The 26,017-nt window shown below is 34.8% G+C and overlaps 1 protein-coding gene across 3 annotated transcripts in view; it reads left to right on the top strand.

Moving 5' to 3' along the window:
• The window catches only part of Luzp2 (leucine zipper protein 2), a 393,196-nt gene that overhangs the window by 28,990 nt on the left and 338,189 nt on the right, over nucleotides 1–26,017 (top strand). Inside the window, exon 1 of one of the 3 annotated variants that reach the window (XM_029479978.2) lies at nucleotides 9,260–9,279. The exons of the other annotated variants lie outside the window; for them this stretch is intronic. The gene's annotated coding sequence lies outside the window, so the exon portion shown is untranslated. Of the gene's footprint in view, nucleotides 1–9,259; nucleotides 9,280–26,017 lie in introns of those variants that run through there. 3 annotated transcript variants of the gene reach the window in all.

The raw sequence follows: 26,017 nt of genomic DNA, 5'->3' as shown, positions 1-26,017 counted from the left end.
ATATACAAGTTAAATGCTAATTCTCAGCATTAGTATACACGACCGGACTTTTTCCATTTGAGACTTACAGCAGTTGTCAGAAAAAACTGTTGGATTTATTAAATTATGACTAACATGGTAAAATGTAAGTCTACCATATTTTATCTCAAACTGTCTGTATATACAATATACATTTATGCACATTCATAAATATGTTCCTACATGCATGTACAAATATGAAATAGAAGCATGTTGTATTTGAAATATAAGCATATAGTATCTTATACCATAAAAATGTTGTATTTGAGTCTTAGATTAGTATAGATTCAGCTTCATTTAATATTGTATGGGATTTTTGTTGTTATTGTTGTTGTTTGTTTGTTTGTGTTTTTTGTTTGTTTGTTTGTTTGTTTGTTTTTTCGAGACAGGATTTCTATGTATAGCCCTGGTTGTCCTGGAACTCACTTTGTAGAACAGGCTGGCCTGGAACTCAGAAATCCACCTGTTTCTGCCTCCCAAGTGCTGGGATTAAAGGCGTGCGCCACCACTGCCTAGCTTTATGGGATATATTTGAAAGGGAGTTTGTGTTTAGTTTCCTATCACTTTCCCACTCTCTGCTGAGTCTGAGCAGGATCTTCCCTCACTAATCATGGTCTACAGAACTGGGGTTTCTGAGCTGTAGTAATATCTAAAATGAATTCAAGACTACCCAGTACCATCCCCCTTCGAAAAGGACTTCCAAGCTGTCCTAGCAGGCCAAGTGCAGAGCCAGATAAGGAAGCTGGCTGACTAAACAAACGTAAAAACATAGTTTTAGCGGTCAAAATGATTATGCCTGCAGCTACCAAAATAATATTAGCTGTTCTCAAAGAAATAACCATAATAAGACTAGCAATTCTCCTGCTCCCCGCCCCACACTGAACAAAGACCACAAACCACCCTGACATTGTTGCGAGAATTTCCCTGACGTTAATAGATTCCTCCTCCTTGAGATTCCCTGATGTTTCTCCTCCATGTTTCTTTCCTCTTGAAACTTCTTGGCAGTTTTTGGTTTAATAAGCAGCCCATACTTGTCTTACATACAATCTAAGCTCTAGATGCTTCTGCAGTCAATTTCTCTGACTCTCCTTTTGTCCACATGAAGATGTATCACCCTAACCTATGAAAACTTCAACCTGGAGTTTCTCCGAACATGCTGCCATTTTGAGAAATCACACTGACAAGGACTTGCATGGTTAAGATAAGGCCCTCAGAGTCATCACAGGGTTGTCCTTGCTCGGTTCTCGCCACGTTCTTATTTAGTGCAGTACTCAGCATCTTTAAAAAAGTTATTCAGAGGAATCCCAAAGTCCACAGTTCTCCTCTCACTACTTCCGACATAGTCAAGACACAATACTGTAAACTAAACTTGGGGTTTAATGATGGATACTAACACTATGACATTCAGAACCAAAGCTGAGATCATTGTGTGATGGCGTTTGTCAATGGTCTCCATAGGAACAGAGCCAATAGCTTATATAGAGTATGTGAGCAGATTAGATGGAAAATTGACTCAGGATATCTGAAAGTCAAGGAATATAATCCTAGCAATGCCAGACAGTCAGGGCTTCAGGACCAGGGAAGCTGATGATGCAACTCATTAGCACAAAAGAATGCCCAAGAGCATGGGGGTCCTTACTAACTTTAATAGCTACCTATAACTTCCAAGTTACATTTATATTCATAAGTTTCCCCTACACATGTCCGTCTCTAAAATCTACTGAAATATTTCATAGCAATTGCTAACTGTTAAACACAACCCGTTGATACTTAAAATCTTAAAATTACAATGCAATTATTAAGAATAGTAATTTCATATTATTAAGTATGTAATCTCTGTTTAAGGGCTTGATGATATAGAAAGCGCACATATTGATGTTTGTCAGAATTCAAATATCACTCTTGTTTGACATTTATTAAATACCTTTTAATTTATAGCTGTTCCCACAAATCTTATTGTTTTTATCCATTATTTATTTATTTATTTATTTATTTATTTATTTTCTTTAGAAAACACATATATTACCTATTTGGTACATTTACCTGAAATACTCCTTATATTGATAAGGATTTGTTGCTGCCAATGAAACCTATTGAAAGACAATAAAATGCTGGATCCTCTTATATACAAGATTTACTCCTGGTGTCTGGCCTGTATTGGCTGAGGTCATGTCTTATACTACTTCTCAACTGTAATCATTTATCAGTGGATTTTTAGATGATCATCTTAAATATATTCATCGTGTTTTCTGGTAATATCTAATATAATGAACTTCATATAAAAATTATGTTGTTCCCCATAAGTTGATGAATTATTGTACAAAGACTTTAATTTTTTATAACTTTAATCTACATTGGAGACTAAATTATTTTCACTCATTATACTGTTTTTTCTTACCTATAATACTTTGATTCATAAGCTGCCTAAATAAATAGTAATAACAAAAGGATGCTGTAAGGACAGTAGTAAAGCCACTGGTTCCCAATTGCTTGATGGGCTGGTGTGCAACAAAATGATTGTTGTTTTCTTACTGTAACTAGTACACTGATATTGGCCAGTTGTAGTCAGTATCAGATTGTCATCTGAGTGCTTTAATCATAACCTAAGAATACCATATATGTGGGTGTATGCTTGACGCATCCTTGAATTAAGCAGTTACCTTGTATTCATTCAGCTGCACAATTGCGTTTATATTATTGTAAAATTGATACGTTTCTATTCAGTTATTTGTCTAAATACTTACTTACAAAATTATGCTTAAGTTTTATTTAAAATGAAACCTCTAAGGTATAAAATAATTTTCTTTCCTTCTCAGACTATTTTCTTAAATTATATTATTATGAAGTAGTTTAAAAATTATGCCTACAACGTAAAATATGCTAGTCTCTTGGCACTGTTTTGTATATCTCATTTAGCTAGCCTTTTCTGTTTTCCCACAGTTTCTAGCAGTAACCTCACTGAATACTTTCAACAAAGCTGAGATCATTTGCTGTTGTATAGATTTCAGAGCTACCACTTATCATCTATTTGTCGTAATTTACCTTAAATAATTTCACTTATTTTTACAATGCAAAGATAAATAATTTAGTTTAATGCAGTCTAATATGCTTAATGTTAAGACTGTTGGACACAACAACTGAATAAACTCAAGTATCCAATCCATTAGCATTCCCCTCCTACTCCAAACTCACATCATGCTCCTTCCCGGCATGTATGTTGAAAGCCTCAAGAACAGTAATCACTCCTTAAGCCCCATGAACAATGGGGGCTCCTTTAGATAAAACAGAGCAAGTAAACTGTCTCTGTCTGTAAACACACCATCTCTGTGTGGCAAAAATAAATGATTTTATTTCCTGTCATTTTTTTTTATTTGCTTGTTCTAAACAAGTCCTTAAGTCTTTGTGATTTTTTAGTGCCAGGCTATTCTTAGATTTAGAAGCACTGTGTCAATTTGGCCTATTTACAAAGAATACTTTCTGTATATTTTATTTTTATCAAAAACTTCAGAAGAAAAAATAATATATATATATATATATATGAATATACAGACACTATGTATTTTATAGTTAAACTCATCTACAAAGTTTATGAGTACAAAGTTAATATATAATATATTTCTACACATAAGTATATATATACATATATATTTAAACTATGTATGTGTATATATAAGTAAAATAAGATGCATACATGCAGCCAACAGGATTTATAAGGAATAAACACTGTAGGTAGGAGCAATTATCATAGTGAGTTGTGCTTTTATGGCACATGTCTCCACAGCTAAACTGCTGTCTATTCCTTTTCTCTTCTATTCATAAGCCTGAGTTAGATACTGGGAAAGCTTTCCTGGGTGATGAATGTAGGAAACAACCACTGTATCAAGCTTTAATGCTGTGTTTTCCATGCAATGTACTATGCTTATTGTTATTATTTTCTTCATTAGCCAAAAGCTTGAAATTTCATATACTCAAAGCTTGTTTAGAAGGAATAGATTACTCATACCCATCCTATGCCTTAGGATGAAGATGGCAGAGGCCATACAACTTAAAACAAAGGAGAACACCATTGAATAACTGTAGTGTTGTGTGAGCCGAGGAACATCAAGATAACCTTGATAACTAAGTGAACAGAGTAAAGCCACTGTAAGGCAGTATTAAATACAGTCATTGCTTCTACATTTCTGAATGAGCAGCTCCACTTTGCATGCTCTATCCAACCTGTTCCTATTCATCTAAGAAGCAAACACAACAATTTGGTTAGATCACCACAGTAAGAATTCCTGTTATCTCTAATCAAGCATAGTGGTGTAAAAGAGAGTAGAGTTATATTTTGGGAATTGGAGGTATAGTGAAGTTTTGAATCCATTTTGAACTTAGTATCATGCACAAGGTTAACAAAAAAAATGACAGGAACATTAACATTGATAAAAAGGAAAACTGATGACAGAACAGAAGAGGAAAACAGTCTTACCAGTTATTTCACACTGCATACATGACATTCTCCCAGGAGAATAGGATAATCTTGGAGTAGACTTTTAACATCACCAGGAATGGGTCACATATAAAAAGCAGCACATATGGTAAGAGCATGATTAGATTTAGTAAGTGATCAGCTGTATGCTGCCAGAGCTCTTATAAGATCAGCCCTCAAGAGAATGAAGACCAAAGTGTGGACACTTTGCCCCTTCTTAGAATAGGGAACAAAACACCCATGGAAGGAGTTACAGAGACAAAATTTGGAAGTGTGACAAAAGGATGGACCATCTAGTGATTGCCATATCCAGAGATCTATCCCATGATCAGCTTCCAAACGCTGACACCATTGCATACACTAGTAAGATTTTGCTGAAAGGACCCAGATATAGCTGTCTCTTGTGAGACTATGCCGGGGCCTAGCAAACACAGAAGTGGATGCTCACAGTCAGCTATTGAATGGATCACAGGGCCCCCAATGGAGGAGCTAGAGAAAGCACCCAAGGAACTAAAGGGAACTGCAACCCTATAGGTGGAACAACAAAATGAACTAACCAGTACCCCGGAGCTCTTGTCTCTAGCTGCATATGTATCAAAAGATGGCCTAATAGGCCATCACTTGAAAGAGAGGCCCATTGGACTCGCAAACTTTTATGCCCCAGTACAGGGGAACGCCAGGGCCAAAAAGGGGGAGTGGGTGGGTAGGGGAGTGGGGGGGGTATGGAGACTTTTGGTATAGCATTGGAAATGTAAATGAGCTAAATACCTAATAAAAAAATGGAAAAAAATAAAAAAATAAAAAAGAGAATGCATGAATGCACCACAAAAAAAAAAAAAAAAAAAAAGATCAGCCCTAAAGACAAGTGAGGTGGCAGTGCACCTACAGTGAAAGCAAGCAGGTATCATGCAGCACCTGCTGAATGGACAGACATCATATTACTAAATGCTGCATCCAGTTGGGAATGTTTCTAATCAGAGGAAGAGTTTGTTTCCAACACTGGACAATTCACCCACTCTTAGGCAACCTGGTCATTCTCCTAGTCCCCTAAGGTCATCAAGTTGACGACAAACTTAGGACACCAAATCAGTAATTACAGCCAATCAAGTAACAGGCCAAAGACTCAAACATAGCCCTTATTTGGACACTAATCATGACTATGCAAAAGTCTTTGGAAGTGTGGTGGTTTTCTTGTTATGTCGGGAATAATAATCACTCTCATTCTTAAAGTAGATTGTTCTTCATCCTTTGAAGTATCTGTCTTTTTTTTCTGCAATTGAGCTATTACACATTTCTGACTAAGATCAGTATAAAACATGATATAAATCAATGGCAATACAGAAAATATGCCTTTAGCTAGATTTTCATCATTTTTCTGGGGATTATTATTCCTTTGAAGTAAAATATGCTATCAAAACATAGATATCTTTATATCTATCTATCTTGATATCTATTTTGATATCTTGATATCTATCTAGATATAGATATACATTATCTTTAACATACTATTTTTTTAAAAGCTGATATGGTAAGAAGAAAATATGATTGGTTTTTGTAAAACATGGAAAGTTATCTGTAAACAGAATGATCCGAAAAGCTCTAAATTCCTCAAGAACCTTCCAACATCTGTATTGGAAGCTTCAGAAAAACAAAAGTCCCATGTAAAGAGTCTGTGGCTTCCCAAAGCCTGCAGCGAAATTTTATTTATTTTCAAACAGCATGACTGTGTCTACAGGAATGTGACTCAGCTAATACATATCCCAGGGTGTGTGTACCACCAAAAAGCCATATGCACCCAAGAAAACCAGAGAGCTCAGCATTTCATTTGGAAAGAGTTATGTGCCTACAGAGAGCAAAGGGAAAGACTCAACAGGAGTAGTGCATTTACATATGGCTATGTTCAGAAACTGCTGAAATGTACAACTTTAAATGAGACAAATTGCATAACACTCAGTAAATCCACAGAAATTTCCTGCCGATGGTGCGGTATATGTTTAGCATAAATATAAAGACTCATTAAGGCTTAAAGAAATTAAATTATCATTGTATCAAATGGAGGGGTAACAAGGGATCACTAAGCTGTAAATCAGAAAAATCCTAATATACATAAACACATATGAGAAACACACCTTTTGTGAAAAGTGGATGTCCTTAATGACCATTTTTAACAAGCCTCAATAACAAAGCAGGGTGTGAAAAAGGGGAGCCATCAGTGAACATTCATGAATTAACTTCACTTGTTTTAGAGAGAGCTGCCAATCTTATTTCAGTGACAGACCTCTCCTGGGGCTAATTGCTCTGAATGATAGGCTGCTAGAAAGATTTTAAAATAAATGCTCCCTTTACTTACACATTAAGAACATAAAGCTATAGGATATGTTCAAGATTAATACTAAAGTCTCATTTTTTTCATATTTAAAATATCTACTCTGGCCCAGTGAAGAAATCAAGAAATGGATACTGTTGGCTAATTAGGGAGTGAGAATTTTTTAGAGAAAAAGTATTTTCTGTAGTATTTTAATAATTTCTAATGCAAATTATGTCTTGATCTGATGCATCTGAATGTATGCCAGGTGGGTAGGAAGCCAGATGATCTCTAGGGACTGGAACTATACTCTACCACTGAAAATCTCTAAGCATTATCTCATTGAAACCTTTCAGTAGGCTAAACAGGTTACTTCCTTCTTTATTGGAGCAATTTTTGTTTCTTGGAATGGTTTGTCTGGATTTCATTCTTTAACTAACATTGAAGAGGTAGATAGAAATGTTCTACACATGTCCCTATACATTGATCTTCAGAAGAAATTTTATGACTTTTTGTATCCTATCCAACACAGGGCCCTAATGAAGGAGCTAGAGAAAGTACCTAAGGAGCTAAAGTGGTCTGTAACCCTATAGGAGGAACAACAATATGAATTAACCAGTACTCCCCAGAGCTGAGTCTCTAGTTGCATATGTAGCAGAGGATAGCCTAGTTGGCCATCAATGGGAGGAGAAAGATCACATGTCCCAGTACCGGGGAATGCCAGGGACAGGAAGAGGAAGTGGGTGAGTTAGGTAGCTAGGTAGCAGGGCCAGGCTAGAGTATAGGGAGCTTTGGGGATAGCCTTTGAAATGTAAATGAAGAAAATATCTAAGAAAAAAGAAAAGAAAAAGAAAGAAAAACAGTGAAACAATAATCAAATTGAGGGTGAGGAGATGGCTGAGCAATTAAGAGTATTTACTATCTCATTATGAGGAATGAAGTTAAGGTCCCAGACCCACATAACAAACAAGGTGTCTACCAAACACTTGTAAATTCAGATTCAAGGAATCTGACATCCTCTTCTGGCATCTGAGCATACACGGTTAACTGCAATTTTGTGCACACACACAAATATATCTAAACACACATATCACACACACACACACATATAAAACATACTGATAGTTGTTTTGACTTTACTTCAGCTTTTAAAACATATTTTTTCATACAGCATGTTTTGATCATATTCTTTCGCTTCCCCAACTCCTTGTAACTCCTCCTGTGTCCATAAACAATGAGATACCTGTCATTTTTTTTCTCAAAAAATTTAAAAATCAACAAAAACTCAAAATATGAAAAATCAAAGCAGATCAACTAGAAAATATGAAAAAACTTATAAGGGTAAATAGATAAATAAAATAGTGAACAAATAAATAAATAAAGACTCACGCTCAAAGCATATAAAAACCAAACCAAACCAAATCAAAACCCAGACAGAATACATTATGGTAGCCCAAGTCATCCTAGACATGTACCATCATTCTCTGGAATATCGTATGCATAGATCAGAGGCTTTTCCAACTCAAATCGCAGAAGTTTCTTCTTGCAGTATATGGTAAATAACAAATGGATACACAACTAGCTAATGTGTAGAAAAACTTTAGAGCACTCAGCCTCATATGAAATGTATTATTAACTCCTCCCATAGAGGCTCAGGGATCTATGCAGAAGATCTTATTGGCATGTCAAATGATTTGTATCTGGGTGATATTATCACCCTTCTCATTTGGTAGCAAAAAAAGTACTTTCTATCACCATGAATATTACTAAGTAGTGGTGAAGCTTTTGGTTGGGTAACAACTTGATGTCCCCGTATCCAATAAAATCAGTAATTCGTTTCTTCAGCTATAAAACCTGACTATCAGGTTATGGAGAGTAACTTATAGCCTTGGCAATATGCTGTGATGTTGGGGTGGGAGTGGGTGTTAATATAGGACTCCTTTGGCTGATGACTCAATACAATGTAGCCCAGTCCTGAACTAGACCTAGAGGTTTTAATTGGTGGCATAAAACTGTAGCTGCCAGCAGCCACAGATTACTTGGTTACTGAAAGGAAAGCTGGCAAGAGAAATATGGAGTCAAGCCAAAGTTCTCTGATCAAGGCTCAATCTTTAATTGTAGGGTCTTGAATTTAAAGGGGGGAGACCCATCACCCACTTTGCCTGGATCTCATAGCTTTGTCAGGATCTTGTCAGGAAAACAAGCTCGGCTGCTCAGCAGGTAGCTTCTTGCAGGAAGCTGCAGATGTGGCAAACAGTAGACTAGCTTAGGAGACTCCACCATAGGTGGGCTAGCCTACTGTGGCAGAAACAGGTCTGACTCAGCCCACTCAAGGCTGGGGGAAGGGCACATAAAATGACTAGTTGTTGTACTGACCCCTCCATTATATGGTGACTTCATTTAAATTCCTTTCACACTTCAGGTTTTGAATAATATTTTCCGTACAACTTTGCCAAGTTTTCAGAATACCCTCTGTTATTTTCAGGTAAGAAAATGATGTAATAAAATCCAATTGTGCATAATTCCATAAAGTAAATTGTGCTGATCTTAATTATTTCTTGTTCTAATAGAATCTTAGACAAGCAACACCAAGTTTATAAGGTTAAATCATCCAATTTGTTTTTAGTACAGTTACATTAAATAAAACAGTGAATGAATCTGTGAATGACTGACATGCTTCTGAGCATGTCAGAGTATAACGATGTTTGCATGTATTTTATGTTTTTATTTTCATCTATATTTAAAGAATAAATGTTGATATCTTACTTAACAAGTACATGAAATGCTTAATATAACTAAAAAAAAATCCTTATCTATCACCTCACAAGTCAATTGTGCATGTGGTACAAACAATAAAAGTCTCTTCTCTTGACAAAGTCACAGTGTGCAATACAATATCATCCACTCTAGTCCCCATTAGGTACATTTGCAAACTATTGCTCCCACAGAACTGCGACATATTACTTTTTGATCTACCCTTTGTGCTTTCTTTTTCCCCCATCACTAGTAGCTACCATTCTGGCTGCCTTGTCCTGATATGTTTTACCTTTATATATTCTATATTTTTTCTTTTTACTATTTAAAACAACTTTTAAATTTATATATATTTTGATCATATTCTTCCATTCTCCCAACTTCATCCAGATCTCCTCCTCCTCCTTACGTACCCAACTTTAAACTCTTTCTCAAACAAACAAACAAAAACTCAATACAAGAACAAAATGACCAAACTTAGAAAACAAAATACAACATATATCACCCCCCCAAATTAGAAAAATATAACCGAATAAAACACACACACACACACATACACACACACACACACACACACACACACCAAAACAAACAAAAAAATGTGCAGTCCACTCTATGTTGGTCAAATACTCATGAACATGAGATCTGTGCTTGAATGGTTGATGTACCCAGTGCTGTTCACTCGGAGAAAACAGATTTTCTCTCTCCCAGGTGGTAAAAATGACAGCTCCCCTACCCTAGTGGCTAGGGTTCACTCATTTATTCATTTTTTCTAAGAATTTCCCTGAACCTTGAGGGAGTGGACTTGATTGAGGCATTCTATTTAGGGCTGAGTGTCCAAGAGTCTCTAGCTTTCTGCATAATGTCTGACTCTGGGTCTCTATATTTGTTCTCATTTGCTACAGGAGGGAACCTCCCTCATGCCAGTTTAACAAGGCCCTTATAATACTTATCTTTCTGGATCTTACTAACCAAACTCAGGATTATATTTTTAGTTACTGCAAATTTCAAGATGTCACTTTTTTTTAATGGTTCAGCAATATTCTATTGTGTAAATAACTGCATTTTCTTCATCCCTTCTTCTCTTGAGAGGCGTCTAGATTGTTTCCAATTTCTGGCTATTATGAATAGAGCAGCAATGAACATGATTGAGCATCCTTGTGGTAAGATGAAGTATCCTTTGGGTATGTGTCCAATAGTAGAATAGCTGGATCTTGTGGTAAATCTATTCCCATTTTCCCAAAGAACTGCCACACTGATTTCTATAGTGACTATCCAAATTTGCACCTGCACCAACAATGTATAAGTGTTCATTTTAATCCAAATTGTAGCCAATATGAGCTTTCACTTATTTTGCTGATCTTAGCCTTTCTTACAGGTATAAGATGGAGTCTCAAAATAGTTTTGGTTTGCATTTTCCTGTTGGCTAAGGATGTTGAGCATTTCTTTGTTTCTCAGCCATTTGAGTTTCCTCTATCGAGAATTTTCTGTTTATATCAGTACTACAATTGTGTTGTTTTCTTAATATCTAGTATCTTGAGTTCTTTATAAATTTTGACTGAATATACTCTTCTATTGAATGTGTAGTTGGTATAAATATTTTCCCATTGTGTTGGTTGCTTCTTTTGTCTGAATGTCAGTGTTCTTTGCCATGCAGAAGTTTCCCAGTTTCATGAGGTCCCCTTTATTTTTTATTATTCATTTGATTCATTTACATTTCAAATGAACTTCCCAATTTCCCTTCCTCTACCCCCCATCCATCCCCCTCCCCTTTGCCTCTATGAGGGTGCTCCTCCACTCACTCACCCATCCTCACCTTGCCACTTTAGCATCCCCCTACAATAGGGCATCAAGCCTCCATAGGACCAAGAGCCTCCCCTCACATTGATGCCAGATAAGGCCATCCTATGCTACACATATAGCTGGAGCCATGGATCCCTCCATGTATACTCTTTGGTTGGTTGTTTAGTCCCTGGGAGCTCTGGGTGGTTCAGTTAGTTGATACTGTTCTTCCTGTGGGAGTTTAATCCCCTTCAGCTCCTTCAGTCCTACCCCTCCATTGTGGTCCTCAGGCTCAGGCCAATGGTTGGTTGTGAATATTTGTGTTTGTATTAGTCAGGTGTGCCAGAGCCTGTCAGAGTACAGCCATACCAAGCTGTCATACTTGTCAGCAAATGCTTCTTGGCATCAACAATAGTGTCCAGATTTGGTGTCTGCAGATGGGAAGTCCCCTTTATTAATTGTTGATCTTAGTGACTGTGGTAATGGTACTCTGTTCAGAAATTCTTTTCCTGTGCCAAGGAGCTCAAGGTTATTTCAAGGTTGTCTTCTATTAGGTTAAGGGTATATGCCATTTGAACTTGAGTTTTGTGCAGGTTGATAAGCATGGATCTATCTGGATTCTTCTATACAGCCTTCCAGTTTGCCTGACACAATTTGGAAGATGCTGTCTTTTTCCCAATGTGCATTTCTGACTTCTGATTTCAAAAATCACATGTAAGTGGATTTGTGTTTGCATTGTCAATTTGTTTACATTGATGAACATGTCTGTTTTTGTGCAAATATACCATGCTGTTTTAGTTACTACATCTTTATAATATATCACTTAGGGACCCTCACGTACTGATAGGGGAGGCTTCAATAACCACAGATCTTCTAGACAACAACTAAACAGATAAATATGGGAACTAACTGAAAATATAAACCAATTGTACCTAACAAACATTTATAGAACATTTTACCCAAACACAAAATAACATAACTTCTTTTGAAAACATCATGGGACTTTTTCAAAAATTGACCACATGCTCAAACATAAGGAACTCTTGACAAATACAAGACAATTAAAGTAACAGCCTGGATCCTATCTGACCATCAGTGTATTAAAACTGTATATCAATAAAGACAGAAACAATAGACAGCTTAAAGCTCACGAAATACTGAACACAACTCTACTAAATAAAAAAATGACTCATCGCAGAAATTAAGAAATAAATCAGACTTTCTAAAATTGAATGAAAATAAATACACAGCATATTCAAACTTTAAAATCCATGAAGTCAGTGGTAAGAGGTAAGTTCATAGCACTAAGTGCCTACAAAACAAACAAACAACAGCATACCCAAAAGCTCTACAACAAAAGAAGAAATCACACACCTAATGAGTAGTCAGCAATAAAACTCAGGGCTGAAATCAACTAAAAATAGACAAACAAACAAAAACAATACAAAAAAACCCACAATGAAATGAGGTGGTCTCTAAGAAAAATAAATAAGATTGACAGTTGAAATGCAGAGAAGAACCAAATTAACAAAATCTGAAAGAAAAAAGTGGAACATAACAGTCACTGAGGAAATCCAGAGAATCATATGGATATACTTTTAAAACCTGTATGTTGCCAAATTGAAAAATCTAAAAGACAGGGATAATTTTCTGAATAAGTACTACTTAACAAAGTTAAATCAAGTTCAGATAAGCAATTTGTATTTTTGTTTATTTTATTTATTTATATTTCAAATATTATTCCCTCCTGGTTTTCCCTCTGAAAACCCCCTACCCTATCCTCCCTCACCCCTTCTTCTATGAGGGTGCTCCCCCATCCACCCACTCTTGCCTCACCACCCCAGCATTCCCCTATGTTGGGGCATTGAGTCTTCACAGGAACAAGGGCCTCTCCTCCCACTGATGCCAGATAATGCCATCCTTTGCTACATATGCAGCTAGAGCCATGGGTCTCTCCATGTGTACTCTTTTATTGGTGGTTTAGTCCATGAGAACTTTGGGGGACTCTGGTTGGTTGATAATTTTGTTCTTACTATGGGTTGCAAACCCTTCAATTTCTTCATTCCTTCCCCCTAACTCCTCCATTGCGGTCCCCATGCTCACAAGGAAAGAACACCCAGAGACTGCCTCACCTAGAGATCCATCCCATTTGGCAGACTCCAAACTCAGATAAGCAATTTAGACCTACCTATAACCCACAGTGAAATATAATCAGTCATTGAAATGATCTCAATCAAAACAAGCCTAGTGGCAGACAGTTTTAGTGTAATTTTTTTAAAACCAGACTTTTAAAGAAGTGTTAATACCAATATTCCTCAAATATACACAAAATGTAATTGGAAGAAACATTGCCCAATTAATTTCATATTCTATTAACAGCAAGATGATTTAGAGCCTTTTGTTTGTTTTTTCCTATATATGGCTTGGTGGATTTTAACACGGATCATATTGTTTCAATGGCAATCTTTGTTCCCTTTCTATACCGGAGAAGAATCAATTTTAGTTTAATTATGTATAAAAGAGACTTTACTGTTTTTTTTTTCCTAAAGACTCTCAGTTACTTCTATATTTTGGCTACTGGGGACAATTCTACCATTTTACAGGGGAACAGATCTCTCTGCATTAATGTTAACTCAATTTGTGGTATATATGAACATAGAGGTCAGTGGATCATAAGAGACTTCTAATTTGGAATGGTTTTGGAAACTTTCTTTGTGCTTTTCATAATGTCTGCCCTAATTTTTGTTCTGGTCAACAGGATATACAGACTTATCTTTGTCCATATCCTTGCAGACACATTATATGTTAGTTTCTCTTTTTTTCATGGTAGCCAACTTGTAGTGATGAGATAAAATTGTATTGAATTATTAACTTTTATTTCCTTTACAATGAACCTGAGCATGTTTTCAGGTAATTATTTTTTATCATGAAGTCTTCCATGCTTTCTCAAAGTATTTTGTAGTTTAAGAACATTTATATTTCTTTCAACATTTCAACCTCTTTTAAATACGGGTGCCTGTTATTCTCACATCTCAGAGACAGAATCATGGTAATTGGAAAGTAATGGACAGCTTCATCTATATAGCAAAGTACTGATGGTGTGATGATGCCCACAGTATATATGTCCGCATCATCCAGCAGACAGACATATTGGATGCTAAAAGGCAGTAAGGCATTATGACTATATTCGAGAAGTAAGAAACTTCTAAGAAATTTAAATAAGTCATAGCAACAAGATCCATGAGTGGATTACTGCAAAATAATTAACATATTGTGAAAGAAAACTTCTCAATATCTTCTTTCTCTAAAATTTGATTTTCCCTTGTAGTGAGTTCAGTATAAACCAATCTTCAGGAAGAAAGGAGTTATAGCCTGACTCAGGCTCTGTATGTCTGAGCCTATAACATGTTTGGCATGTATTTCTCCTTTAAATTATTAAATTAAATTACTATTTTTAACATTTATTAGCAATTTATATTGTCCACTTTGAAACTGTGTTAAGTGGAAGATTCGCTTAATGTTGGTGCTTATTTTTGTACTCTTTACTGTAGTCTAGATATTAATCCCCTTTCCCAAGAATAGTTGATCAGATTATCTTCTGTAAGTTGGTTCTTTACTCTAGAAATGGCTTGTTTGATGTGCAGAAAAATTTAAAACTCATGAAATCTAATTTTGGCAATTCTTGGTGTTATTACTGGAATTATTTTCAGATGGTTCTTGCCCATGCATGTCATGAGGTATTATTTCTAGTTTTTTGTTTTGAACTTTTGATATTTCAGCTCCTATATTAAGTAAGATCATTGATCTGACTTCAGTTGATTTCTGTGCAGGATGAGAAATAAATCTTCAATTAAATATTTTGTGTGTATCATCTGTTGATGAGGCTATTTTTATTTGCAAGGAATTAATTTTAATATTTATTTTTATCTTTTATTCATGGATATGTATATGTGTTTGTGTTGAGTATATGCCACATGTGTGTGAAAACACACAGACGTCAGAAGAAGGCTGGAGTTTCAGGTGCTGTAAGACACTCAACCTGAATGCTGAGTCCTTAATTCAGATTTTTTTAATTAAGCTGAGGCATCTACCCAGTATTACTGATAAATATTTCATCACTAATCTTTTATGTTCATTTTGTTATAGTATCATGCTATCCTGCCACTGTGGCTCTGTGCTATAATTTGAGGCAGTATTGTGTCTTCTGCTGTGTTCTCTCTGTTTAGGATTGCTTTATTCACTTGCATGCTTGCATAGTTCTATGTGAATTTTAGGGAATTCAATGATGTCACTTGCAATCAACCTATAGACCACCTTTGTAATACAGACATTTTCACAATAAATGATTTTAAATCCATAAGCATGGGAGATATTTTTATCTTACAGTGTCTACATTCTTAGATATCAGAGACATGGAAAAGTGAAATTACTGGAAAACTTCAATTTTATTTCAGTTAAACTAGCTATGACTAAAATAAATGATGAGAAACTCTGCTGAGAATATGGAGACAGAGAAATCCTTCCCTGCTGGTGGTAATACAAATTGGTACAGATACTACAGAGTTTCCTAAAAATACTACAGATATAAATACTACTTGACCCAGCTATATCACCTCTGAGAACATACCAGAAGACACTGTAGCCTTACCATAGAGATAATTTCACATACATACTTGAGATTGCTCTATTCACAATGCATACTACCACCTAAAATGTTCACCATCAGAAAAATGAATAAATAAAATACTCTGTATAAACATAATGGGATTTTATGCACCTTTAAAGAACAATGAAATCATGGCATATTCAATACAGTGAGTAGACCATGAAATTATATGTTATTTAAAAATTAAGCCAGACTAGAGTATAAATTATTCATTTTTCTTCTCACACGGAGCTCATAGAATTTTATTTTTTCTTGTGTGTATGTGTCAGGGGCTAGGGCTCATTCAACTGTAGTTAGCCTGATGGAAGAGGGGAGAAAGAGGCCTTAAAGGAGGCAAGGGAGAAATAATCAACTTGTAAGATTCATGTCACTAGCATGCCAAGAGGACGGTATGGAGGAAAGGGAGGGGACCAAGAGAAGAGACTCAGACAGATGAGAGGGAGAAGGACCCACAAAACAATGTGAGCAAGATAGTGCCCCGATAGAACCCATCACTTTGTGTGTGGATTTTAAAATCGCTTTTGATATTTACTTTGTTCAGAAAGCTCACTCTCCTGAGTGGCAGCTTTTCTTTGCTTTCTGGGAAAAATAAAGAATAGTTCTGCTTTCATGAGCATCCTCCTGCTCTCTTGGGATTTAAAGAACTTGAAATATTTTTCTGAGGGGAAAGTCTTTGTTCAGGTTCCACAAGGGCATGTTTGCCCCAGGCATGTTTCTCTGCAGTTTACAAGAGTGGAGTTTTGGTGTCTCTTTGTACATGCAGTAGTAATGTGGTGAGTCTGAGTTTCAACTCCTATATGAAATCTAAGATGCCAAGAAAAAAGATTCAAATGGATAATTTAAAAAATTGCAAGTTAAAAATTAAATCTCATAGGCAAATACAAGCTTATTTGCTAATATGCTGAATTATCCTTTAGTTTTCTAAGGACATATATAGAATATAGTTTAAACATGTTCTTGGAGAACAATGCCAAATTAAAGTTATATAACTTTCCCTTTTAAAATAAAGAATCAAATTTAGCAATACTCTTATAAAATTAAAATAATTTCTAATTTATATATAATATAAATATATAGGATGTGTTTTTCTAACATGTTAAATCTTTGGCTTTAAATTTACTGTTTACGTCAAAATTTTGAGATCTCTCACATGTGATATAGGTGATTGAAAATAGTGTATCCTCTAGTTATTTTGTGACTACTGAGAGTCTCAGACATAGTATTCCCATTCTCAGTGAATAATTGCTAATGAATGGCTACGTGAAAATATTTAGAAATCTATGTTTTTATTGCATAAGCCATTAGACTTTGCCCCTGGTAGATTAAGGGCTTTCAGAATATGAGCCAATAATATGTACAATAGTTTACAGAGAGAAATGACACAGTTTGTAATCATCACTGAGTTTTGTATTTGTTTGGTACGGTATATTAGTGATTTAGAAAGTTGTTGAGAAACACCTTATAAATATAAATTCTCAGAGAAAAATCTTTAATTAAAGCTATAAATGTAGGAAGATATTCATACAACCTGAAATCCTAGGAAATTCTAGTTTATTGTGTGACATGAGCCACTGTTTCCAAAGGAAGCTCAATGACAGTCATACTTAGTAGTTAAATTGTTATTACTGTGATATGTGGATCTGTGCAACACTTATGTTCCCATACACAGGGGCTGGGGAATCCTTCTGCATGTATATAAGGTGTATGGGTAGATATTCTGATCTTGAAGTGAAGATTAATCTATAAAAGTTATGCTAGGTAGAAGAAAACCAACCTGTTGATAAAAGAACATTGCTACTGCCTTTATTGGAGAATACACTGAAATAAATAAAATGAAAAATAACATCCCATACAGTAAAATAAATATTTACTGATGCTGCAGTTCTACTACTGCTATTAGCTGTCAGTAAATACTTTTAAAATCTAAAAAAAAAAAAAAAACCAAAACAAAACAAAACAAAAAAACCTAAAACAAAAACATACAGCTGGAAGAATCATTAACTCCAAGACTAAACAGTATTACAAAAACACAGCCAAACAAGTCCAACTGTGAAACAAACTTCACAGTTACCTCATTATAAACAAACTCCAAAGTCAACACACTAATTTCTTACATGTGAAAAAATGTGAGTTATCTTATGTCCTATCTGCTGAATGAGACTCCAGCAGACTGAGATACTATATTTAGGATGATAAGTAGTGAAAATAATTGTATAGCTAATGATATCAATCATAGTTGAAAGAAAAGACAATTTTGTTATCAAAATGCAACAGAATAAGAAAATATGAACAGATACCTAAGTGTTAATATGTCCACTAACAAGAAGATTATTTTATGTTGTAAAAAAACTTCATTCAAATAAAGAAAATATGAGGTCCATTTTTGAGAAAATAAAGTCAGATAGAAAAACTCTTTAAGTGGGGTCAAAATATTGGGTGTAAAAGCCAATGAACTTTATCTTAAAAGTTATTTTATAAAAACGGTAAATGTATGTTCTGGGTGTGAAACACTCAAAATATTTACTATTAAGATTAAAGAGTATATTTGTAAAACACAACCAGCAAATCTTACTATGAAACATTAGATATTATTAAATCTTAATAACAGGGAAAAAATCAATATTTTCTGGTGGAAATCTGGAATCCCAGCCAACACACAGACAGAGCCAGGAGCAAATGAATGAGCAAGTTTTTGTTCCATGACCATAAATCTTGAAAATTTGATGAAAATATTCAATTATGCACTCAGGACTAATGTTAATGTGCTCTAAGGTGGATGAATCCAACTGGACCTGATTCCAGATGCAACATCTAAGCATAGCTAAAAAGATAATCCTGGCAACTCAAAAAGTGATCCAATGCATAGGTATAAACCAACAAGACAAACAATGATCATCAGCAGAAGCAGTTGTGATGGTTAGTGCTAATCACCAACTTGACAGGATCGAGCATCTCCAGGAGACAAGCTTATAGAAGAATGTGTCAGGGATTATTTAAATTAGATCCAAAGCTGGGTATTATTCTTTTAGGTTAATGTGGGGAAGAAGGCCTGCCCAATACGGGCAGTGCCATTTCCTGGTCTGGGATCTTGGACTCTATCAATAGGAGGAAATGGACTGAACACAGCCTTCATCTCTTGATTTTTCTGACTGTTGATGCAGTGTGACTGGCTGCTCTAAGCTCCTGCTGCCTCAACTTCTCCCGTCATGTTAGACTGTGCTTTTAGAAGAACTGTAGGACAAAGGTTGTCTCTTTTAAGTTGTTTCTGTCAGTATTTTACTACAAGAATAAGACAAAATGTCAATATAAAATTCACTATAACACATTTATTATTATTATATTATTGAGAATAGTTTTATATAATAATTCTTATTATGATTCCCCTCTCCCAACTTCTCCCAGTTATTCCCCACTTCTCCACTCAACCACCCTTCCCTTCCTTTCCCTCCCCTCCCCTCCCTTGTCCTTCCTTCCTTCCTTCCTTCCTTCCTTCCTTCCTTCCTTCCTTCCTTCCTTCCTTCCTTCCTTCCTCCCTCCCTTCCTTTTCCATTTTTCTTCAGTGATTGGAATAGAACTCAGGACTTCACCCATACTAGCAAGTTTCTACATTTGAGCTACCTCCTCAGTCCAAATCATAACACTTTGACTTGAAGAAGAGCTGAGTCTTGCCATTATGTACTTTGCTTGAAATTTGATTAATTTTTCTACAAGTAGGTTATCCTGGTCATTGCTCTAAGACTATTCTTTGCTCTTTTGAACCTCTTAATGGTTTCTGTCACCTCCCCCATGAACTTCCATTCCATTTCTATTGCTTAAGTTTTATTGACCAATTCCTATGCTACTTTATATTTTCAAATTCAAATAATGAAAGAACCAGAGTAGACTTGTAAAATAAATCAATACACAAATAAAAGAATTTGGAGGAAGGAACAGAAAGAGGGAAGAGAGATAGGAAATGGATGTGTAAATATTCAGGATGTTTACATTGGTAAGAAACCTTGTGACATGGCTGCTTCTCCATTCTCCAGCCAGTTTTTGAATGACTGATTGCGGTGGTACTGGGTTTCTTTGTTTGAATAAACCCCTTGAGTAAAAAATGCCTTGTATTTATATCAGCACAATCATTTAATTGATTTGCTGACTTGGTTTTTATTTCTCATGTGTGAATTTAGTATTCTAGAATTGCTAAGACCCATGATTTCTTCCATTATAATCTGGCAAATATTAGCAAATAACATACATATGTATTTTCGGCTTTGTCAGACATTCTAGTAAGCTCTGTAATTGTATTATGTATTTAATACTTAGTACTCAAAGAGAACATCTGTAGTTATATATTTATCTATTTACTTTTACTTTAGACAATGTGTCATGTATTCTAGGCTGGTTTAGTACCAGCTGTGTACCCAAGGATAGCTTTAAACTTTGTGTCCTGCTGACTCTACCTTGATTACATGCTCGGGTTAAAGGTATGCACCAGAGCTTCTTAATGTGATGTTAGGGTTAGAAACCAGGGCTTTGTATATTCCAGGTCAACACTGTGGCAACAGAGCTATATCCGTACTCACAAGGAAATGCATTTCACTGCCCGACTAATACTGGTTTCTTAAACAAAAAAATAAAATAAAATAAAATAAAATAAAAAAGAAAGTTCCAAACATGGTTGCCTTTCTCCTTATTAAATTATTTTTTTTATAATTTATCATTTTTTTTTCAGTTTAGAAAAATGTATTTATCATTTTTCTATGATGTTTAAATATTTCCATATAATATTCTACTGGCTAGAGAACTTTAATTCAATTGAACATGTCTGTATTAAGAAATTAATAACCTGTATTTTACAGCAATGACACAGATGCAACATTTCTCATAAGTTGGTCCATTATAATAAACTTCTATATTAATCAGTTAATAATATAAATAAAACTGCACCTAGCTTGAAAATCTTGTAGTTGCTTTATTAGAATTTTGTAGTTAATTGCACTGGAAAAATAATATATATTTTCACTCAGATTTCACTCAGGTTGATTGTCTTTATAACCTGCTATATTTACTTTGTGGTGTAAGTGCAGTGGTTATATCTTTAGAAGCATAGGGTTAAGGAGACAGGTTTCAATTTGTTATAAACATGCGTCAAAGGAAAATGTAGTTTTAATGATATTGCCTATCAAAGATTTCTCTTTTGTAAATAACAGTGAAAAATGAAAGTACTTAAACCACAGGTAGAAAATAGTTACTCAAATAAATTTAGGAGAAGGAGGTTGAGAGAGAAGTGTCTCAATGATTTACAGAAAACTAAGTCTTATTTTGTATTCTTCAAAGACAGCCATGCAGTAAGAAGAAAGTGAAATGTGCTCATTCTGTATGTTAATTTAAATATTTCAGCAGATTTTTGGTACATTATACACAAATATTATATGAGATATATTTTAGATAAATCATAGATGTTATTAAATTAATTAATATTTAAATCTCAATCTTGTACCACAAATCAGAAGATAATTATTGTATCATTTTTTAAACAGTGGAAATGATTTATATTTCCCCAAATCATAAGATATTTTTTCTCAAATATTTGCCCAAATGGACTAAAATTTGCCTCTTGTAACTATTATCAAGAAGAAGAAAAAAACCATCTATTGTACAAATAATACTATTTCTACCTTTTCACAGAGTCCTGCAAAAATCAAGTCATATTATAACATTGAAAGATTATTCATTTTAAGACATTAAGCTCGCAAATTGAAGGAATATATTTTTAACTATAAATTCAAAAAATGAGTTCATTTATTTTAATAAAACATTCTGTTCTGTGATTTGAGCTGAGCCAACGGCTCACTTAAGGGCCTTCTTCACATCTAGCAATTAGGTCGTGGTTCAGAAAGAGTTCTTTTAGGTAAGCACATTGATTATTTTCCACGTGTATAAGAGAACACATGGTGTGATTTTAATTTATCATTAGTTATAAAACTAGAATTGGTTATAATAAAGTATCCATTGCAATACAAATTAAATAAGTTTTACAATTTATCATAAAATTCTTTAATATCTTATTTCATCAGGGGTAAAACATAAAGAAAGTAATAGGAAGACCTTTAAGTCTTACATGAAAACAAATAATACAATTTCTGTGGTAGACATTTTAACAAATATTTTATTCGAATGCTTTTCTTAGATATCTCACCTCAAAATTGCAAATATTGAGATAACTGAAATAATTTTCTGTTCATGCATCCATCTTATGAATGAAGAATATAAAATTGGCAGAAATGCTGACTCATAGTCATATCTTGAACACTTCATTCATCTGCAAATAAAAAACTTAAAGGAGCTTCAACAGAGAGATTAATGTGATGAGAAATTTAGAGTAGTCATTGCAGGCCTTGCATATTAGAATAATATCCTTGGTTCTCTAAAGGAGCAGAACTGGTAGACTGAAATGTCTACATGTATATGGCTTATTAGACCTGCTTTCAGGGTAATTCTGCAATGGCTAACTTGCAGCTGAAAGGCTGACAATCCAGTAATTGCTCAGACCACAAGAGGCTGGATATCTCAGCAGTCCCAATATGGCAGTGGCATTCTGCTGGATTCCTGGAGAGCTGCTACCACAGTCTGTTCTATACCAGTGAAGGAGGGACTCAGCAGCAGAGTAGATGAACTTGGCAGCCAGAGTTTGGGCAACCAGGAAAAAAGCAAAATTCTTTCTTCCTAGCCCTTTGACATGGGCTACCACCAGAAGGTGCTGCCTAGATTTAGAGCAATGGTGCTGTGTTAGACAATCTTATACTTTTTAACCCCTCAGAGAGTAATGCCCAACAAGTTGGTCTTTAATTGATTCTAATTAAGTCAAGTTTATATCCAAGACTGGCCATCTCATCCTGATATGGTTGGCAGATAGAGTTCAGGACCATGTTCTTCTAGGAGCTGAGACATCACAGCATGCATTTATACTAACAGTGAAGTCTTGCATCATTTGCTTCCTCCAGACTAGGATGGAAAATGTGTGGTTTTAAACATAATGCTGTTATTATTGCCTTCATTTTAAGATTCTTTCTGGGAAGGGTGAGGCTTTGACCTGATTGCAGTCATTCAACATTGATCACATAATTTAGAGTGCACATTCTGCATTCCTACTTTGTTATTATCAGAGGTCCTATAATGCTACACGATAAAGTAAAAAGAATTTGGAGGAGTAACTAGAAGCCTTGTTGCTTCTTCAGCTATTAAGAAGCAGGATTTAAATTTGGATTGTCTCTTTTAAATCCAGGCCCCCCAACACATATTCAGCAGAGGATTGCCAGGTCTGAACTCAGTCACAGAAGATGCACCTAACCCTTAAGAGACTTGGGGCTTCAGGGAGTTGGGGGAAGGTCTGCCGAGGTGGGGGTGGGGTGAGGACATCCTGTTGGAGAAGAGGGAGGAGGGCATGAAGGGAAGAGGAGGTATGGGATGATGAAATAGGAGTGAACCAGGAGGGGGATAAAGTCAAAACTTTAAAAAGAGATTAAAGAATAATAATAATAAAAGATGAAAATGTACCCATGCACACTCAATGTAATTAGAAATATGAAAAACAACTGTAAAAATTAGTTATTTTTTAAACTATAAATATAGTACAGAGTTGCCAACTCTCAAAAATAAAATAAAATAAAATAAAATAAAATAAAATAAAATGAAAGAGATCTTAATCTCCATTCAGTTGCTCTCTGTTTTTCTGGTACTTAATAGCATCCAAACATAATGTATTAGAGTACCGTTTAAATACTATATTATATTTTATTACATAAATTTGGAAGGATGTATTTTCATTGAACTAGAAAATAGGGACATCTTCAAAGGCTGTACACATGAGTAGACACATAGAAAATATTGAATATTTCCTCTTAAGTTACTTTTTGTATTATTTTACTACTGTGAGCAATAAAGAGCTTGCAAAATGAAAGAAAAACTGTTATTGAGTGAATTGGAACTCATATTTCAGATGGCCACATTGAAACAACAAAAACAGGAGATGACACGATCAACACCAGGTAGTTAATGATGTCAAATGTCACAGTGGTCCTTTATAAATTTACTGTGCTTTGTACTTTCCTGTCTTTGTGGAGCACAGACACCTACCTTGGCAGCATAGAAAAGGACAAACTTATTGGCAGGTTTTAATTCTCTACTCTTTAAATTCATAGTAAGGAAAATTATTTTCTCATATTGAAGTCATGTAGAAATTAATAATTTTTAAAACAATAATATCAATTGCTGTTCTCAGATTAAGTACCTCGTATTAGGTAGAGATACTGGGGGAGTTGATAGTTTCCACAAATGTAAATAAATAAGTTGAGAAAAAAAAATCAGTCACTTGTCTATAACATGATCATGTAGTGAAAACCATATTTTTTTGTGAGAAAATCTTTGGACAATATATGTAAATTTTAAGAATGCTTACCTAAAAATTTTCAATTTATTCATACATTTCAAAAGTACTAAATGTGTTTGCATTTTGAAGTAATAAGCAGTATTTGTTCTCATAAAGACTATCTTTGGGGGAATTACTAGAATTGTTGCAATATCTACAGGCAAGAAACATGTCTGCCCATTACACCTAACTTATAACATTCCACCTAGAGACCAGCACGGCATAGAAATGATTATAGATAGGAAAATTAATAAGAGAAACTAATTAAAATTAATTGGGATGAATATATAATATTCATATTTTAATGATACTCAAATAAAATTAAGGCTAGTCTGGCAACTATTTTTGCTTGGTAAACCTCACAAACTACTGAGATCCCAGATTTTAAATGCTGTGTGACAACCTACAGAAGTCCAAAGCATGCAACTGAACACTGTGTCTCTCCTCAGTTCTGGGAGAGTGCTTAAATTACTGAAGAGATTTTTTTTTTTAATTTTATCACATTCTTATTCAGCCTAAGAACAACATTTTATAAATCCTTTCTAATTGTTCAAAAGTTGTAGATCAGACAATTATCAGCGAAACAGCTGTGTATCTGTTGTCTGTAATACCCAAAGATTCACTTTCTTTTCTATTGCTGTCAAAGCTTCTACAGAGTCTGAGAGCTCATCTGTGATAAATGCCCTCTATTTAATGCAGTGGGACAGTTCCCTAATTTGTGCACCTAGCTGACTGTCACTCCCAGTCTCCTTCTGTTGATTTAATTAGATAAAGCTCCATGCTAATCACTTTACAATTAAACTTTTGGAGTCTCGCATTGGAAAAATATAATCCTTTTACAAAAACGATCTAAATAAATAAATAAATTGAGCTCAGTAATAAAATAAATTTGCATTTTTGCAAATGTGTTAAACAGCTGATGAATTATTCAACACTTGATGTTGGTTCTGCAGATTTAATGAGCCTCTCTAATTTGACTTCCATACAAAATTATAAATTTCATCGCATGTTTATGAATTGAAAAGTGTTCATTAGCAAGACGTATTCATCAATGTACTATATATTGTTATAAGGGAAGCTTTTTAAAAGTTTTAGCCAGCAAATTCTATTCTAGCACCCTAAGCAGAATTCTTTCATGGATAAAAATTATTTCATTACTGTATTCATTTTCACTAATCTATTTCTTCTGAGCAAAATATTAGTGGAAGTCCATTTATTATTGTTCTGACTTTGCTTTTTCTTAGACCATGTATTAGGCAATGGTGAAGAAGCCAGCTGTGTGTATTTCTCATCCTATAAAGCTTTTTCTTGATCTCAGTGATATAATTCAAAGTTTGAGTGAACTGGATTTCCACACAATAACTCTTACTCATTGACTTCATCAGTTTTTCCTAGCAAAAGAGCCGGTTGTTACGATTTATATTGAATGAAGTTATTGTTAATGGACTGGAGAGATGATGTCTCAGTGGTTAGCATTTGCTGTTCTGGAAGAGAACTCACTTCAGTTCCCAAACCTCACATCAGGCAGCTCACATCTTTCTGCATCTCCAGCTCCAGTTGATCCACTACTTTCTTCTTGACTCCACAAACTTTGAACCCATGTGCACA

Source organism: Mus caroli, unplaced genomic scaffold, assembly GCF_978045245.1.
Source record: "Mus caroli unplaced genomic scaffold, Mus_caroli_1 scaffold_8, whole genome shotgun sequence".
In the NCBI taxonomy this organism is placed as follows: domain Eukaryota; kingdom Metazoa; phylum Chordata; class Mammalia; order Rodentia; family Muridae; genus Mus; species Mus caroli.
The sequence above is the reverse complement of the archived record's forward strand: the minus strand, read 5'-3'. Positions and strand labels throughout refer to the sequence as shown.